Raw genomic sequence first — 13,818 nt, forward strand, 5'->3', positions numbered from 1 at the left:
GCATTGTAAATGAATGAAAGAGCACTGGGAAATTTCAAAAACAGGATATTCCCAACAGCCCTCAATATAGACCTAATCTTTTATATTGAACCAAGATACCAAATAGAAAAAAAAATAGGAGAAAAGAAAAGTGACTGAAGAGGGGCAATTGCCAGCCAAGATCTGAGTGAGAGGAATACTGCCTTAAAACCTGTAGTAGCAACAGCCTAAAAGGCTTTACTAGCATTAAGCAGTATTCAACCAAAACGTATGCCAATGAAGTATAATTAGTACTATGAACTGGAAAGTAAATGGGGCAGCACGCCAAGCATACTATTGAAGATGGCATAGCAAAGATGCCACACACAACTGGAAATCGACAGTGCAACAAGAAGCACACCCAACCATGACTATATTCAATGCAAAATGAAAACAATTAATAATGATGGGCAACAAAACCATCATTGAGAAAATATACAATCTCACAGTTGATGTGACATTGTTGGGACAAGACAGGGACAAAGTAAGAGAGAAAACCGCAGCAGTGGAACAAAGGATTTTCAACAAACAAGATATTAACCAGAACCATAATGAACAACTGACAGTAAAATGTCAAGAAGATAAACTACCTGACCTTGAAGATAGGTCAAGACGCCAATATTTTTTTAATATTAGGGATACTGGTGGGAATGGAACTGCACCGATGGGATTTTTTTCCACAAAATGTTTATTCTGGACCTTAAAGTACTGGAAATAGAGTGCAAAGAACACCTTCCTTGTAACCCCTGGCTGCACCACCTACAATGATTGTGGTACGAATGTAGAAATACAGAGTCAAAGCTAAGATTACCACAGTGGCCAGACAACAGCAAGAAATAACTGATCTCATTTTATAAAGACTTTGGCCTTAATAAGCAAAAAAAGAGGCAATCATTTTATGAGTTAAATGGAAATTCAGGCAGTTGACCCTTCTATATCCTTTACTACCACAGCACATTTATGAATGGATATTAAAAGCAAAATGCATTTTGTTGAACATCCTCACAAGGATCATGAAATACATCAATGGCCTGGGCCCAACAACATGTAATGCATGAATTTGATATGACATTTACATGAACTTATCAAATAGAGGAATTTAATCTATCAGAATACCTTGACCAAATAATTTTCAGCCATGCACACCCATTATTGAAATTGAGATGGACAAGACAATTGACACCCATTCCAATATGGAAACTGTAAACAAGGGCATTATAGGATTGCCCATACATGGTGAAAGTGAGATGGTGCATTAACAAAGTCTTCTTCATTAGCATAGGGATTGTGAGCTAAACACCAAAGGAAGTATTTAGCATTACAGTTAGAGGGAAATGTCTGTCTCTCCCATAACAGGTGTAGAAAACACTTCAAAACACAATAACAAAGTTGGAAGCAGGCATACAGAGAACTGACAAAAAGACAGTTCAGATTATGGAGGGACAAATGAAAGTATTCCTTCTGCGATTTAAAACTCAACAAACCTGTGCATTAGGTCATCTGCTTGTCCATAAGGCATTCACCATGGTGAAATGGAGGTACTTGAACAAAACATTGGCGGAATACAAACAGGGAAAATGTTTGTTGAAATGGGTGTCATTTCAATATAAAGATATTGCGGCAAGGCTAAAAACCAAAAAAGAAATCTCCGATAAATGATGGGTGCACAGAGAGATACAGAAAGGGGCACACTCTCTCTCTTGGTGTTCTTGCTGAACATAGTACCACTGGCACAGACTACACAAAGGTAGGTGCTCACAAAGTTGGTTGGCTGTGGGGAAAATGACGTGCACTATATCATTATACACTGATGACATCTTACTCACATAACTGGCCAGGCTGGAAATTGGGCAGGAATTTAGACCACTTTGAAAGAGGAGGGGTGAGCTCGGGTTTCTGGATCAATCTTACCAAATCTGTTTTATTCCCATTTGCTGGACTTGATAGGAGTCATCTTGGGGGATATAAGGCATCTGGGAGTAATCTTTGACAATTTAAATGTACTCATTTAAATACGGAGGTATACATGTATGTGACAACTATGACAAGACATATGACAAATGAAACAGAAATACACAAAATAAATAAGACAATCAGGTATATGGGAGAAGGGAGGGAAGAAAATCTAAAGTCTTTATAGCTCATGTGTTAGAAAGTCATCCTTTTGCCCTGTTCACCCCCTTTTGCTGAATATACTGGTGGCAACTGACTCTGACTGTACCCTAGGTTCTGCTAACCAGGTCAAGGGCCAGGGCTATGTTTAAAAAGATACATTTAATAGGGTGCACTTACAATTGGCAATGACAGACCCTGTAAGTCCTTAGTAGATAACAGGGCCAGGGGATGCTATCTGCATATAAGTCTCTAGAATATAATGGGGCATGGAGATTGTAGGAATGTAGTATCTGCTTCTTATGGTTACCCACACATGTTGCTTTTGTCACACTGTTTTTGGCTCAGTCTGACTGGGATCCTGCTATCCAGGACCCCAGTCTATCTGCGTTCTCCCTTAAATTGCAAAGCATGTACTTTAGGTACACTCAAGATTGGATTCTGGGGTACCCTTATCAGTCCCTAGTGTATGGTACACCATGTACCCGGGGCATAGGTACCTCAGAGGCCTCCCATGGGCTGCAGCAGGTATTATGCCACCCATGAGAGGCCATACAAATTGACATGACAGGCATGCTACTGCAGACTGTGTAAGATGGTGCTTGCACCGCTTACTGAGATAGAGGTCCACTATATCTCTCTAAATCACTATACTTAAATACCTATCAGTTACCCGTATGGCAGCCCTTAAAAAATACTGAAAGGAAGGTGCTGGCTTTTACGTGAGAGGGTGCCCCTGCATTAGCAGAGCCCCTCTGCAGCCTTCGGAGACCATTCTGCGGGGTTGTCTGTGATGCAGCCAGACATATATGTTTAAGTGCATTATAACCTTGCGGTACATGCTAACTTTAAAACGGCTGCTTAGAAACATGTTGTGGTTGGTGTCAAACACTTTTGAATCATGTCTCTACACCAGTAACTGCTGTGGGAGGTATGATTCCACCTTTCTAGAGGGACATATGTGGGTCACCAGTATACCCAGTACCAGCTTTCTCGACCTGGGCAGCACAAAATTGATGCTGCCAGCCACCGAAAAAGGTCTGCCCTCCTGCAGCTGAGCCAAGCTCGCACAAAGGAAGGCATGACAATAGGTATCCTGTCACAGGGAGGTGTAACTACCTCCTAGACAGGATTTAGTGTATTGGGGCTGGGTGGGTGCACTCTCTGAGTGCCAGAAAGTCTGCACTGGGGGTACATTTGGTGTCCCTGTGCATAGTCCAGCTCAAATCAGTTCTGGGAGCCATTGGCTCCTTCTTTGGCGTGAAACTGGACAAAGGACATGGGTATAGCCACCCCTCTGTCCTGCCGCTCCCACAGGAGGGTCCACACAATCTATCCAACCCCTTCCCATGGGTATAAAGCAGGTTACTTGATCTACTTGAGATTTTACCTGGACAAGATTCTGCTAAGCAGTAACCAAGTACTTCGACTGTCTGCACAATGCTGCACAACTGAAGAATCTCCCTTGGTGTAAAGGAGCTACTCCCCTGCAAAAGCAGGCATCTAAACGCATCTACCCAGTTTGCCTCTCCCGAGGTCCTGAGGACTCTGAAGATTTCAGCAACACAGGAGGTCAGTTCCCGAAAGTTCTTGAGGTTGATCTGCACTCTCAGCAATTCGGAGACCAGTATTCATTGTGGGGACCGTGCAAACCGTAACCGTGTGCACCACAAAGTTTTGCATTTGCATATGCTAAGTGACAATTCCTGAGCCTGTGCTTTGGACTCCATGTAGTCCTCACCCCAAGCAGTATTTGAACTGAAGATTTCCGGCAACCACTCCACGAGTGTCCTGTGGGCTGGTCCTTTGCATACTTGCTGGAGGTCTCCTTGAGATCCCTGATCTGTTGGCCTGTGGGTCCTGACGAGGGACACCTTGTGAATTCTAAGGCTCACCTGGTTTCTCCAGATGTGTCCTGTGTGAGAAGTTAGCCTGGTATATGATGCTCACTAGTTCTAGTGATCACCTTGTACCATGCCAAGCAACTCTTATGATGATTGGTTGTAAGTCAACCTTATAGACCAGCTATCCTAGAGGTAGCGTGGACAAAGCAGTCTTAGGCTAAACTCTGTAAAGGCATGTGAAGCAAGCTGTTTTACCATACACAATCCCCTTGAATACCAAATGAAAGGACACCACACAGATATATATTGAAAATATATATATATTTATTTACTACAAATCCTCTATACTCTTTATAAGCACAGAAGCAAATGCATTAAAACAAAACACAGTATTAATACACAAAAGTTGCACAATATGGATTAGCCCTAGGGGCCACCTAAACCATATACTAAAATAGTGGAATAAGAACCACCTAGCTGAAAGGAAGTAGGCCTAGGGCCTTGGGAATCGCTGGAGCTGTTCGGGACTGACAGTGAAGAAGCCGGGAAAGGCCTGCGGGACTCGGGTGCAGCACTTAAAGTGCACGCATACACCAATGCAATGTCAATGGTGCGTAAAAGTTACAAAGTTAGTGTTTAAGGAACCTTCCGAGTGACCTATAAGGATGAAACTTAAGACCTAGGCACTAGACGTATATACCAGTGTAGGAACACCGGCGTTGCTGAGTTACCTCACCCACAGGAAGCGGGTGCACAGGTGCGAAGTAGTGTTGGGTTTCGTCATGCAGGTCGATGGTGCTTGGAGCTGAAGATGCTGCAGGCGTCGAGACGAGAAGAGTTCCGGTGGATCCAAGGGTGGATCTGAAGTGGTGAAGACCTGAAAGCAGAGGGGACAATGTTCAAAGTCACTAGCCAGTGACTACCATGGAACCAAGATGGAATCAGGCGATGTTGGGTGCAAACAGGCGATGAGGTGTAGCTTGTCTCCTCAGCCACGTGGACATGAAGAGGTTGAGGACCTCCAGGTGTTCAATCACGAGCTGTCCCACAAAGGGTCTAGCTGATGGGGGTATCGGCAACTTGATTGGAGCAAACAGGCCTTGGCTAATGCAAGCCACGCAGGAAGTGAAGAAAGCTTATCACTCGGACCAGCAAGATTAGAGCGGGTGCTCCTTTTTACAGGAGTGAGGGCAAGTCTGGAGCAACCAGACCCACAGTGTTGATTTTTGATTTCGTCACCAAGATGGCCGCTAGCCACGTGGCAAGTGACCAGAATGGCGCGTTGAGTGGCAAGATGCAAAAGGGCCCCGAACAGATCGTAGAGCTGCTGGGGGGCTGATCTTCAATTCAAATGCTGCTCGGTGGTGGGGCTTCTAAAACCCCAGAGCACAGCATCAAGGGTGCCTCGGGTGCTGCGCAGTCAGCTTCTCGGCGGTCTTTTGAGATGTCCGGTCCCACGTCTCTCGGTGCCTCCACGGGTCCCTTCTTTGCAGGGACTGTGGATCGGGCTGTGAGAAGTTTGGGAGTCTGGGTCTCGTTGGGCTATGGGCTCAGGCTACGGCAGGAGGCGGCGGCAAAACAGACATCGAGTTGCTGGATGGTGCCTGTGTTCACAGGGTAGCTACTCCTAGGCCACAAAGGAGATGCTGTTCAGTCTTCTGTGCAGCAAAATGTAAAAGTCCCGTCGTCTTCTTAGTTTCAAGTTGATTCAGGATGATCTGAGGTGCTATGACACTGCTCCCACTCTTATTCCCAATCTGAGGGGTGGATCACCTGCTAGGTCCCTCCTCTGGGTGGGACCAGGAAGGGGGGCGGTTGCACCCCCTTTCCTTTGTCCAGCTCTGGGCCAGGACTGGGGCTGGAAAGCCCCAGCACCGGTTTGGACTGGCTTATGCACGAGGACACCTTGTGTGCCCCAGGCATGTCTGATTCTATTCAGCCCTGTCCTACCCAATACACAAAATCCTGTCTGGGGTGGTGCTCGCACCTCCCAAGGCAGGAAACCCTTTGTCCAAGCCTCCCTCGCTGGAAGGACTCCCTGCAACAGGAGGTCAGACTTGTGTCTGTGGTGGCAGCATCCATTTTGTGATGCTGAGGCTCGAGTTTAACTTTAACCGGGGTTCAGGTTATGTACATGTTGTGTCCCTCTAGAAGGGTGGAATGCTATCCCCGTCGACAGAACTGTCGAGGGGATAGTATTCCAAATAGTATGACACCTTACTCGACATGTTTTGATAAAGCCAAACCAAAGTTAGCATATAACCGCAAGGATTATAATGCACTTAAGAGTATATGGTATGGCAATATCCTGGAACAGCTAAGGGAGTTGTTCCCGACAGCTGCAGACAGGCTCAGCTCATGCTAGAGCACCATCTCACATGAAACCACGCACTCTGCCTCCAGGATTGCAGAGGCCTTCCATATTAGTGGCTTATAGGTTACCATGTGTCCAGTTAGGTTAGATATAGGTATACTATATCTAAGTAAGAGGTGATTACACCAACCTACCCCAGCTGAGTGATCAGCCAGTTGTGTCAAATATGGAGGCCAGGCCAGGGGTGGCACAATACATGCTGCAGCCCCTGGTAGGCCTTGGATACACCTATGCCCTGGGTACCTGGAGTACACTGTTACAGGAGCCTGTAAGGTGAACCAGTTCCAATTGTGTATGTACCTAGGGTACATGGAGTCCATTTAAGGAGAGAACAATTAGCATGGGGCCCTGAATAGCAGGATCCCAGGCCAACTATGTCAAAAACCAGCTAAACACCAGGCAAAAAGTTTGGGGGTAACCACAGTCAGATATCCACCTTCCTACACCCTGACTTTCCATTGCTTGGAGAGTCCCCTGGACCTGGCTGGTCCACACTGTAACCTGTTTCCTCTGACTGCGTGGGTTACAGTTGCCAAGGCTTGTTGGTGCTCTAGCCGGACATCAACCCCTCAACTCTGGACATCCTTTGTGGGACAGCTCAAACCCAGATTTTGGTCATCCTAGACATCTCTTGGTCCCCATGGCTGCAGAGTCAAGTAACCCTTCTTTGCACCTGAAGCACCCGACATCGGTGGTCATTTGACTACCGAGCCCCTGGTCACCTGAAGTGACCCAGACTCTGCCCCCTCTGCTTTCAGGTTCCTCTCACCTTGAATACAGTCTTGGATTCAACCAGATACTCTTCGCCTTCCTGGCTGCAGTACTTCTTTGCAGCTCTCCACTGAAACAAAGAAGGTTTCCGACGCCACTTACGACCTATGCACCGGCTCCTCTGGGATAGGTGACATGGGTACTTCAGGACTCCCTGGTGGGTTGGCCTTAGAACCTCCTATGTTCCAAAGGGTTTGCTTGAAGTCCTCATAGAAGTGTCCTTAACTTGTAAATTTCCAACCACCCCTTTCCCATAGAGTTGTACGGAGCACGCGTTTGTGTTTCCTCACTGCACCCATCCTCCGTGGGCTCCTTGTGTCACTCCTCTGGGTGGTTCCTTGGGGTCCCAGCGATTCTACATACCCTGTGTCTAGTCAAGTCATTGTTGCTATACCATTTTTTAGTACATGGTTTGATCACAGACCCGCCCACTCATGAATTCTCTCGCACAGGAGGGGAATTAGCCAGGCGTGGGCAGGCCGTGGCAGTTATGATGAGCTGAGCTCGTCATGAGCATGGGAGGGGTTAAAGGCAGCCTCACTTTGCAGACAGTCTTTATAAGTAAATTGTGTTCAAACACGACTTTGATGGTCCTACAGAGGGGGCTGGGTGAATCAAACTGATCTCAAATAGAGAGCAGATTAGTAAGAAATGGCAGGTGTACTTACCCCCACATCCGTTGCTCCAGACAGATGGCATGCTTAGGACAGGGATTTGCAGTGGTCAGGGGGAGGAGAGCTAATGGAAATGAGCCACACTGAGGATTGGTTTACCTAGCTCTTACTCCGCTGGAGAAAAATCATCCATCTTGGATTTTGTAAGAGTAGTAGTTTGCGAGAAAAGAAGATGCCACACATTGGAGGAATTTGTCATGCTTTTGGGTGGCATCCAGCATCTCGTTGAACAGATTTGGGTGGCACCCAGCTTCTCATTGGACAGAGGTGCCCCCTGCTTGTCACCCGAGGACACTAAATAAATATGTGAGAGCTGCATAGTCTCTCAGATCAGATGCCTAAACTACAAGGAAAAGAAGGACTGCCCTGAAGGAATCTGAATTTGGAACCAAAAGGCAGCCCTCTGAAAGGCTGCACCTGCTGCGCAATCAGATACTACAGCACTGGAGACTGTGCCTTGCTACAAGAAGGATTACAGAGTGGCTCCCTGCAAGCTGCAGGTTAGCAGATCCCACCTACATCATCTCCACCAAAAGTCCCTATTCTGGAGTGCGTCCAGTTGACTTTTAAGGATTTTTGCCAGGTGAATTGTGGTTCAGACATTTCAGAGACCAATCCAGGAGATTCTAGACCTTTGGAATGGTGATTTGGACACTTTGAACTTACAAGGAAACCTTCAGCAAAAAGCACCTCCTGAAGTTTTGAGAACTTTGAAGAACTTTTTTTAAAAGCTCCATGAGGTGACTGACCCGACAATCAAGCCAACTACCTTCAACCGTGACCCGGCCAGGATTCCATGTCCGTCCAGCTGAAAGCTCCGGAACTCCAGACTTGCAAGACTTGACTAGAGCCTCATGGAAAATAAAGCCAGTGAATCCTCTCTGAATCTTGCCTGCTGCGGCGGGTCGACCGACGTCAGAAGATATAGCTCCAGAAACGTTTCAAAGCTTGAAGGTAACATTTCTACTCGGGCCCCCGTTTAGTGTTTCTGACCAGGGCTCCATTGCAGTCAGCCTCAAACTTTGACTTTGTCCCGGTTAAGTGCAACCAGTTGTCCCAGAGTGGCACTATATGTATTTAAGCATTATAAAGTGGTTCATCTTTAAAAATGTATATCTCTGGTTCCCTACATTGGTTCTTTGTCATTTTGGTGTCTGTTCATAAAATGTTTTCCTATTTTGTGTGAGATGTTTATTGCGTGTTGTGTCTTGCATATTTGATGTATTGTTTTTTTTAAATGCTTTACACTTCGTTCTCCTGAGTTAGGTCTTACTGCTCGTTGTCAGCTACTCAGGGTTGAGTAAGGGGCAAATTTACCATCACCTTTACTGGACCCTATACCATTTTGGTGGCCTTATTACTGGTGGTAGGTACATGCTTATCCCTAACATTAACTCACTTTCCAACAGCATGTTTACCAACAGAGAAAAAAGTGTCATCGAACATAAGAAGCATGAGCTATGGATGTGAATGAGGAGAATTGGAAAAGAACCTGGCACAAAATATGTAAAAACTGTAAGAAAATTGCAAGAAATGCCAGATTTGAATTGGTACATTACAATAGCATCCACGGAACATACACCCACTCAACAAATTAACAAATGAATCCAGCAAACTAGTCAATATGCCTCAAATGTGTTATTGAAACTGGCACATATATACACATGTGCTCAAAAAAGATTGTGGGGCAATAGGTAATTACTGTCAGGAAGTATTGAGCAAGCTACATGATTTAAAAGGTGTGCGGCTAAAACCTTCAAAATAACTATGCTTGCTAGGACTATTAGCAAGTAACAAATATACAAAGACAAAGTCGAAAGCGGCGGAAGTAGGGCTAGTTTTGGCAAAAGGAGAATACCTCTGTCCTGGAAAACAAGAACACCACCCACAAACAAAACTTGGCAGAAAGACATAGTCCAATGATTGACTACGGAATGCAGCATATGGAGAAAAAAACAATATACAGGCTTGAATACAACTGGAGCAATGATGTGGGAACTGGTATTAACAATCCTGGAAGAAGAAAGCACTCATAACAAGGAAAGCCACAAAATATAAACAACACTAGAGGAAACAAAACCAAAGCATGAATAAAATGTAGTCCATGGACATTAAGAAATTAGTTAAAGATGTAGCAAATACCTGCAGGAAAAACAGCAATCAGCAGACACAATAAATCACAATAAATAATGCTTTAAGCTCCTTGGTTAAGGGTGGATGGGATCAAGAAATGTTTGCATTGCTGAATATTGTATTGTGAAAACAATTAAAGAAATATACAAAAGAATTATAGGAAATAGGAAAATTATTATTACAGCTGTTAAAGTTATCATTCAGTATCTGGATAATTACCAACTTCAACAAAATGGGTCTTTAATGTAATAGAATTCACACTTAAGAGGAATGTTGAGTGCCAGGTTAATAAACAAGTGTGCCTGCTTACACTGAGTGAATTTGATGACTCAGCCAGAAGCAAACACTCCAGCTTCTGGTCCACATTTTATTAAATGTTGGTCTCTTCTCTGCTAACAAGTGTCCTTTGAGCTGTAAACAAAAAGATTGTTCTAAAAATATTTGGTTATATTCTGCTACAGTTGATCCTGTGATATGAGATATCTGAGTTACTGTTACACATCCATTGTCTGTTAAACTGTAAGAGTATGTAGACCTAACACTGTCATTGCGATTTTCAATTTGTATGTAGTGATTTCCATTTTAATGAAAACATAATCGTCTTTTAAACTTCTGCCTCAGCAGTACCAGAAGGCAACTGATTCTCCAACATAACTGGTTTCACTTCATGTTTACTGCACCTAGTATGTGTGTTTCTGCACCAGCTGTACCAGGGCTATCTAGTAAATGGAGAATATTAGGATGTTCACAAATAACACAATTTGCAGTGATGAGATGGTTTCGTGCTATTACATTGTCTAATCAATGGACCAGTTGATGAACATTAACTGTCAATAACATGTTTTTCACTAAATCACTAAACAGTTGCACAATCAGAAGTAAACACTGTTCAGCCAAATTTAAATCTTCTTCAGTAATGATGTCATTTATCAGCTTATGGATTGCTTTAACAAGTACACAAAAGTGCAATTAAGTGGAGAAGTGTGGCTCAATGATTAGAGCGGCAGACCCTGATGTAGAGGTCTAGCCCGGGACCATGATTCAATTCCCCGCATCGGCGGGTCTTGGGCTCAAAATTCCACGGACCTGATAATTCTTGCCTCGGTGCCTATTCCAATCATGGAGTCCCACTCTGCAACTCTGGGCAATAGCTTGCTTAATCTCCACCACGGCCCCCACAACGCTAAGGATGCCTGGCCTCCACCTTGGGGGTGCCCAGGAGTGGACGCCTCACAGGGAAAGCCAGGATGGGTTCCACAGCCGTATTCGTACAAGCGCCTTGAGACCCTTGCAGGTGAGTAGTGCGCTATACAAGTATCAATTTACATTTACATTTACAATTAGCATGGTGTACCTAAAATATATTTCAAAACAGACCTTCCAATATGGTAGTGAGGCCTTCTACTGTCGTAGTTCATTCATAGACTATGGAGCTCGACTTACATCCAGTGTGGTGTTTTATCTGTTTCAAATAAACATTAACTACATCAAATGTATCATAAAAAGAGTATGAATGATGCTTACATTCATTAGAGAACCAAATGGTCAGCAACAGTATTATATTGCCACCACAGACATCATGGGCTAATCAGTTGCAAACCCTTTGATTACAAAAATTTCTTCAAAAACAACATTCACAGGAGGCTTCTGATCCCTCTTATATGGTAATAAAGATATCTGTTTTCCACATTAACTATTGCATTGTTGCCATCAGATTTATTAGTAAAAAATGCCAGCACCCTTACTTACCATCAAATCGAGTGCTATTTGAAACAGGACAACAAGCTTATAAATCACCTGTGACTGTCGGAAGTGTAGCAAGACAAGTAAACTTACAACTGTTGAAATATTTATTGGACACTCCATCTTTCAACAGTGCAAAATTGCTACATAACAGCTATGAGACAAAACACACATTCTTTCTTTTTGAGGAAACCAACATACCATAGTGTAATCCATAAACATGCACATGGACTTTTTTGGGGGACACAGGCAGCCATTTTACCATCAGGTACCCTGGACACATTGATATTTTTTAAGTTTTAAATACAAGAACAGCATCTGTGCTCAGTGAAAATGAAACATAATTGGGGTTTTTTCAGTAATCTATTCTCATATAGATTCAAATATGTTTTCCCATTATATTTACATCTTTCAATGTCTGCTCTCCTTTCTCCATAGAGTGATCTAATCAATGTTCCCTCACCCTTTCTGTAAAATGCATTTACCTAAACATAGTCTATAGATATGCAATTAGATTATGCTAGATGAAATCAGACACAGAGTCACTTAGAGTGAAACATTTTAAACAGTGTTGGTAAGGACAAGTCTTTTTTATTAAGATGTGTATTGCAAGTGGCTCAGTTGTAATGTAAGCAGCCTTCGCACTTTTATAATCTATCTCTAAGGGTGATACATAGTTGCCTCATCTCTCAAGTCGAAATAAAGCAACAAAGCAATACTCCGACTAGGAATTTGTTGGAACCTTCGACAATAGGTAATGTGTCATTTGTATAATTAGTATGATCAGAAAAAACTTACATTTTTTACCCTAATTTTGAATGGTATATCCAACTTGATTCACAAGTTTTTCAGAAGTCAAATCTGAGTTGCATCATCTCTGAGTTAACCATTAATTTCTCCTTTTAAGATGGCACATGCATCATCCCATAAAGTGTTCACTATTAACTGAATGTAATATGAACTGCTCTGCAGAAAGTGATGTATGAAGAATCTTGACAAAAGAAAGAACAACATTGGCATTTAATAGGTAAAATACATTTAATTAACTCCAATTTTTGTGTGTGTTAATAGCATTCTTGGCGCTAGAAACTCAAATGTAGGTTAATTATGTTCTTTATTGTTACAGGTGAAAATCCTTCACAACATGTTTATGAAATTAAAAATGCAGGCAGCATAAAATGAGTTTATTACTTCATACTGTACCTTTATCTTTAGTGATAATGTCATCTGCTATGTTTGAAGTCAACAAGGGTCTTTCATTTACCTTCGGTGTTATGTACTCTATAAGTTAGTTATCTGCCTCTTGAATGAAATGTTCTGTCTTCAATTATACAGAGAAGATAATAAATAATACTATTCTGCACTTGGTTACGTGTGTAACACAGGAATTTATATGACTTTTAAACGTTACACTTGTAGAGAGATTCTTGTGTCTAGAGCAAATACTTTTTTGTCTAGTGTGCACTCATTACATTTGTAAGGCCAATAGAATGGGACAGGAGAGAGAACAACCATTGCCCTTTTAATAAAACCAGAGTGAAGCGGTAGTTTCTGTATGATTTTTTATTGTTTGCAGGCTGGCACAGTAAGAAATAATATTACATACCTGCGGCAGTCTCTCATTCATCTGTAAACTACCCACTGATCATTTAAGGTGTGCTGCCAGACAGCCCATCCTCTGACTCAATACCTTAAATCTACCATGACTAAGTGCAATCCTTGACTTTATTAACCCTCACTAGTGATCCTATACCCCCTTCAAAGCCAAGAGTGATGTCCATACAAACTAACCACATCTGCTTGGTTATGGACACAGGATAACATGTGTGCTTGTTTTCTCCAATTTAAAACCAAACCAGCGAGCACACACCGAGAACCTTCATACCCATCTTAAAAAACAATTGAGTGAGAGGCAGCTACCACTGCATCATAGCCCAGCATCATCTAAAAAAACTTCACCCCCCCAACAGGCCCTCTCAGCCTTCAAAGTATTCCACTCTGAGGAGAGAAACACAAAGGAAAAAACACTAAACTTGTGACCAGTCATTGCGAGAAAAGCAACCACCGACATCTTGTTCACCATCCCCTCATGAGCCTAATCATATCCATGTCCATACTACATCTATGCCAAACGGCTTGGTTCCATTTG

Source organism: Lissotriton vulgaris, chromosome 4_1, assembly GCF_964263255.1.
Source record: "Lissotriton vulgaris chromosome 4_1, aLisVul1.2, whole genome shotgun sequence".
NCBI lineage: Eukaryota > Metazoa > Chordata > Amphibia > Caudata > Salamandridae > Lissotriton > Lissotriton vulgaris.